The sequence below is a fragment of the Zalophus californianus genome, chromosome 17 (genome assembly GCF_009762305.2).
Source record: "Zalophus californianus isolate mZalCal1 chromosome 17, mZalCal1.pri.v2, whole genome shotgun sequence".
NCBI lineage: Eukaryota > Metazoa > Chordata > Mammalia > Carnivora > Otariidae > Zalophus > Zalophus californianus.
This window is the reverse complement of record NC_045611.1, coordinates 47463953-47470661: the sequence shown is the minus strand read 5'-3', so window position 1 is coordinate 47470661 and position 6709 is coordinate 47463953.

Here is a 6709-nt window from a genome sequence, read left to right as displayed (position 1 = left end):
TGCACAGGCTCCTCTCAGCCCATTTCCCCATCTTCCCACACCCGATGGAGACTGGCTCTTCATGGTGCTTCTCTCTCCACAGAGACCATAGATCTGGGGTTAACCTCCCACTCTTCACTTCCCCCAAGCTTGGGCTCTCTCAGAATAGATCTAGAGATGCAGAGTTAACGCCCCCGCCCTATCTGGGAACCTCCTCCCACCTAAGGCCGCGTGCGGCATCCCCACCCCACTGCCACCAAGGTCACTTTGCGGGGATCATCCGGCCCAGGCTGGTTCAGCGCCCCCTTTCCAGTTCTGTCTGGAAAGGCCGGCCCACCCTCACAGCGGCTCCCCGCGCCCCGCCGCGCGCCCCTCGGGGAATAGGCCATGTATGTGTGCCCCTCCCCGTGCTTTCTGGAGGGTTCCTCCCCTCGCGATGCCTTCTCTTCAGGCACCGGGGGGTAGCGAGGGCTCTTTTGGAACGTTCCACGAGCGCTAGTGCCTAGCGCCCCGCCCCTTTCCCCGGGACTCTTTGGAAGGCTCCGCCCTGCGCCGCTGCCGAGGGGCGCCCCGCCCCCGAGCCGGGGGAACAGACCCCACCGCGCCGGCGCCCTGCGGCTCCCCTCCGCGCCTCTTGGGGAGGAAAGCCCCCCCTCCCGCGCACACAAGCAACCCCCGCCCTCCAGAGCCCCCGCCAGATCTCCGGCTCCCGCAAGGCCGCGGGGATCTGCGCGAGCGCGGGAGAGCAGCTCCCCCTTGTGGCCCTGTCCTCGGGAACTCGCGGCAAGCCCGATCCCGGGCTCGGAAGGAGAGACACGCAGGACCGATGCTAAGGCAGAAAAGGTGTTAAAATGCATACAGACATGCAGACATGCATGCATGCATGCATGCATAAAAAAAATTGGCGTCGCAGTCATGAACAACATTCTGCAGGCTCTGGATCAGCCGTTTGCTCCTTTAGTAAGTGCTCCCTGACTCCTCCCCCATCATCCATTCCTCCAGCTCCTCCTTGACCACCCTGCCGGTGCCTCCCCGGCCTGGCCCCCTATCATGAGCACCTACGAAGGCGCACACACGAGGTGTGCCTTTCCACAGTGTCAGCTCTATTCAATCATAAAGCAAAGTAAAATCACAATTATGGAGCAGGTTCAGGATTCCAAACTCAATGACAATTCACCATGTGATTAAATTTGGCTTCTGACACAGCACACAGAGCAGGACAGAAGACAAGCCCGCACAACAAATAAGATCACAGAGGGGTGCAGGAAGTGAACGAACCAAAGGCAAAGTCAGTCTGTGGGCGCGCAGCTGAGATAAGGCCTCTGTCTGGCCCAGGTCGGCTCTTGGCACTTACTGCTTCCGATGTTCAAGCCATGAAGGGTCTCGGTTCTGTCCGGAGATCAATCAGATGCCTCTTTTAAGTGGTCAAACATAGAGGGGTCAGGTCTGAAGAGTCTGACAGTTTGCTGCCAAAAGGGATTTAATCGGTTTTGGGTCTCTGCAGACCTGCTCTGGTTCTGCTTCTTATCGGTTCTGGGGTGCCAGCTGATGCTGGTCCCCGCGATATCTCCTAGCTGCGGCACCTTAACTGCTTGTGTCATGGCTTGACACAGGCCGCTGCTTGACATGAGAGACTCCATTTTGCTCTCTACAGCGCCCCCCCCCCCCCGGGGGCTGTCACTGTCTGCCTGTGAAGGCAAGGACAGGGCTGTCTGGGTCACCACCGGGCCTCCACAATCAGGGCACAGAGTAAGCCTCAGATGACCAGCAAGGCACCTCCTAGGGAGCATTCACTTACTCCCTCAACACACATTTTGCTTTGTTTTGATTTAATAGCTTTATTGAGGGGCGCCTGGGTGGCTCAGTCTGCCTTCGGCTCAGGTCATGATCCTGGGGTCCTGGGATGGAGCCCCACATCCAGCTTCCTGCTCAGGGGGGGAAGGGAGAAGGGGGTCTGCTTCTCCCTCTCCTCCTGACTCTCCCCACTGCTCATGCTCTCCTACTCTCTCTCAAATTAAAAAAAATTTTTTTTTAATTAAATAAAATACTTAAAAATAGTTCTATTGAAGAATAATCTACATATCAAAAATTTCACCCGTTTTAAGTGCTTTCATGATTTGGGGTTGACTTTACAGAGCTGTACAGCCATCACCACACTCCAATTTTAGAACATTTCCATCATCCTAAAAAGATTCTTGGGCCCATCTGCAGTCACTCCCCATTCCCACACCCAGCCCCAGGCAGCCATTGATCTCCTTTCCCTGACGTATGTATCTTTTTCTTCATTTTACATGCATTTGCTGAATAATTGCTTCCATCAGATATTAGGTGCTGAGAATACACAATGACACACACAGGCTCTGCCCTCAGGGGAGCTAAAGTCTGGCTGGGGCAATGGCTAATGGGAAAATATGTCCATGTGCTCATTCATTCATTCAAAACTATTTAATGTTTATTGAGTGCCTTCCAAGTGCCAGGTACTACCCTAGGATCTAGGGATAGAGCAGTGGGGGGCGGGGGGAGAACAAAAATCCTGCTCTGCTGGAGTTGATATTTTAATGAGAGGATAAAAAATAAATAAACAAGTAGATGTGTGATACAATGGCTGGTTGAACGTTCTGAAGTGTTATGAAAAGAAGTAAACCAGTGGAAGGGATAGAAAGTGATGGGGTGAGGGGCGCCTGGGGGGCTCAATCAGTTAAGCATCGGACTCTTGGTTGCAGCTCAGGTTGTGATCTCAGGGTCCTGGGAGTGAGCCCCACATCTGAGCTTTGGCACCAGGGCTCCCTGCTCAGCAGAAGTCTGCTTCTCCCTCTCCCTCTGCCCCTCCCCCCTGGGCTCATGCGCGCGCGCGCGCGTGTGTGTGTGCGTGCGCGCGCGCACTCTCTCGTTCACTCTCAAATGAATAAAATCTTTTTTTTTTTTTTAGATTTTTACTTATTTGACAGAGCGAGACAGCGAGAGAGGGAACACAAGCAGGGGGAGTGGGAGAGGGAGAAGCAGGCTTCCCGCCGAGCAGGGAGCCCGATGCGGGGCTCCATCCCAGGACCCTGGGATCATGACCCGCTGAAGGCAGACACTTAACAGGCGCCCCAATAAATAAAATCTTAAAAGAAAAAAAAAATCTCTCCCTCCCCCTCTGACCTTACCTACCCCCCTTGCTCTTGCATTCTTTCTCTCTAAAATAAATAAATCTTTTTTAAAAAAGTGATGGGGTGTGATTTTTTTAAAGACTTTTATTTATTTGAGAGAGAGAGAGAGCATGAGAGGGGGGAGGGTCAGAGGGAGAAGCAGACTCCCCACCCAGCAGGGAGCCCCATGTGGGACTCGATCCCGGGACTCCGGGACCATGACCTGAGCCGAAGGCAGTCGCCCAGCCAACTGAGCCACCCAGGTGCCCTATGGGGTGTGATTTTAGACAGGGTGTTCAGGGAGCCCCCTCCCCAGTTCTGTTTGTACATAAGGGACCAAGGCCACAGGTAACTGGACCAAAGGGACACCATCCAAAGGAGCACCTTTGACCTTGGGACAGCACTGTCCCACACACTGCAGCCCATTCAGCATTCCTAGCCATCCCAGGTATCTAAAGACCTTTAGAGCAGGTCTCAGAGTTTGGTTCAGGGTCCCCTGGGGAGGTCCGAGACACCATATTCACAAAGTTCAAACTATTTCCATAAAAATATCAATATGTTTTTTAGCTTATTTCACTCATGGAATGTGTACTTGTGGTTTCTTGTATTTTATTTATTTATTTATTTATTTATTTATTTATTTATTTAGAAGTAGGATTTCATTTTATTTTTATTTATCTATTTTTTTAAAGCAATCTCTAATGTGGAGTATGGGGCTTAACTCATGAGCCTGAGATCAAGAGTTGCATGCTCTACCGACTGAGCCAGCCGGGCGCCCCAGGTTCTTATATTTAAAATTCTCTGTTTGGGGGCGCCTGGGTGGCTCAGTCGGTTAAGCATCTGCCTTCGGCTCAGGTCATAATGCCAGGGTCCTGGGATCGAGCCCTGCATCGGCATCATCGGGCTCCCTGCTCAGGCAGGAGCCTGCTTCTCCCACTCTGCCGCTCTCCCTACTTGTGCTCACTCCTGCTCTGTCAAGTAAATAAATAAAAATCTTTAAAAAAAATTCTCTGTTTTAAGTTCTAATACAGTAACTATCGGTAGTTGTAGCCTATGTAAATAAAAGCTCTTTGGCATCCTCAATACCTGTAAGAAAAGGATCCTGAGATGAGAAAGTTCCAGAACAGCTGCCCACAGCAAATCTTTCCCAAGTCACTGTGACAGTCACAAAATAATTCCACAAATTTCCAAATTTTGCCCAGCCACTGCCCTTGGGTGAGAATCACAGCCGTTGGCTACAGAGAATCAACTGGAGTCTCTGTCCTTCTTCCTCTTACTTCTGTAAGAGGATGTTGAACTGGATCTTTCCAGGACCACCAGAATTGCTACTAAGTCCCAAAGTGGCCAACTACCCCATTAGCTTAAGTTCAAGGTTTCCACAATTGGAACCCGCCACGTACCCAAAGAATTCACTGAGCGGACACAAGACTGGCCCAACTTCCAGCAAAACCCCCTCCCCCCACAAAAAAGATGGAGCAGAGTAAGAAAGTGCCAGCCTGTTTGGAGGGAAAGGAAAAGGCCGATTTCCCTCGAGTAACAAGACCTTTCTCTCCCCTCATGAACTCTGAATCAGGTTTCAGCAGTTTTTTTTTTCACTCAAATATTTGTTATGAAAAAATTTAGGGGCGCCTGTTATGAAAAAATTTAGGGGCTCAGTCAGTTAAGTGGCTGACTCTTGGTTTTGGCTCAGGTCATGATCTCAGGGTCATGGGATCGAGCCCCGCTTCAGGCTCCATGCTTGGTGGGGAGTCTGCTGAAGATTCTCTCTCTCTCTCTCTCCCTCTGACCCTCCTCTCTCCTCTCTCTCTAAAATAAATAAATCTTTAAAAAAAATTTTAAATCTATGGAAAAGTTGAGAAAATAGTACACAAACTCCCACATATCCTCCACCTAGAATCCGCAGTTGCTAACATTCCACACTATTTGTTTCCTCTCTCTCCCTCTCAATACCCACACATGCTCACAAACACACGATCTTTGCTGAACCATCCCGAGTCGGCTCCTAAAGACTTTATGTATTCTCTAAGAACAAGCATATTCCCTCCCAGAATGACAATACCATTTTCAAACCCAAAACCCTGAGCGATCATTCCATACAAAGATGTAGTATCCCAGGCTCTGTTTCAAAATGAATGAAAATGAAATAAATCAGACTGATAAAGACAAATACCATATGATTTCACGCATTCGTGAAATCTAAAAAACAAATGAACAAAGAAACAAAAAGCAGACTCATACCTATAAATACAAAGAACAAACTGATGGTTGCCAGGGGGAGGGGGGGTGGAGGGATGGGCAAATGGGTGAAGGGGAGTGGGAAGTACAGACTTCCAGTTAGGGAATGAGTAAGTCATGGGGATAAAAGATACAACATGGGGAATGTAGTCAATGATACTGTAATAACGTTGCGGGGTGACAGAAGGCAGCTAAGCTTGTGAGCACAGTGTAACCTATAGAGCTGAATCACTATGTTGTACACCTGAGGCTAATGGAACATTGTGTGTCAACCATACTCAAGGAAAACTTTATAAATAAGAAATGAACGGAAATGAAAGAAACAGTACTCTGGTGAAATTGTCATTAAGGTTTCCTACAGCCTTTATCCGGCAGGAAAAAAAGAAATTAACATGGAGAGTAGGTGGGGGCAGTAACTAAAAACAAAAGGAGGTGGCACCTGGGTGGCTCAGTTGTTAAGCGTCTGCCTTCGGCTCAGGTCATGATCCCATCGAGCCTCGCATGGGGCTCCCTGCTCCGCAGGAAGCCCGCTTCTCCCTCTCCCACTCCCCCTGCTTGTGTTCCCTCTCTCGCTGTGTCTCTGTCAAATAAACAAACAAAATCTTAAAACAAAACAAAAGGAAACTGTCATGTTTTGATCCCCAGGCATTGAGACTTCTCAATAAACTATTTCCATGTAGAATTGGGACGAGGAGGCCATGACCCCAGTGGACGGTACTGGGCACTGTGGGACAGAGGTGGGTTTTAAGTTGGCACCAAGATGAGCCAAATTGTAATTTCCAAAGATGGCTGAAACGAGGTTTCCCATCGGGCATATTTCCCTAGAACCCCGACACCCCTCTCATTGAGAAGTGAGGTTTGTATGCCCTCTCTTCTGACTCTTTTGTGAAACACTCACCCTCGGGGCCTGAGATGCTGAGTCAGAATTCCAAATGCCCTGGGGCCACTACCTTGTGAGGAAGCCCAAACCCATCCCTGCGGAGAGACCACGTGGAGAAGTCCTGAAACAACTTGGGGAGAGAGAGTCGCCCACCTGGCCCCCAGCTGCTTCTCTGTCCCAGCTTCAGCCACCAACTGATTACAACCATATGAGATCCCAAGCCAGAACTGCCCAGCTGGATCCTTCCCCCAAATCTGACCACAGACATGGTGAGAGATAATAGGCTATTGTTTTAAGCCATTATGTTTTTGGAGTGATTTGTTACCCAGCAATAGTAACTAGAAAGAGGGTGGAGTGCAGAAAATAAGTAGCTTGCAGAGAATTGCAGCCTCCAGAGCAGAAAATGATCATATAATGACAGCAACAGCAGATAACATTTAAGTGCTTTCTGTGTCTGAGCACCATTTTAAGTGCTTGGCATTAA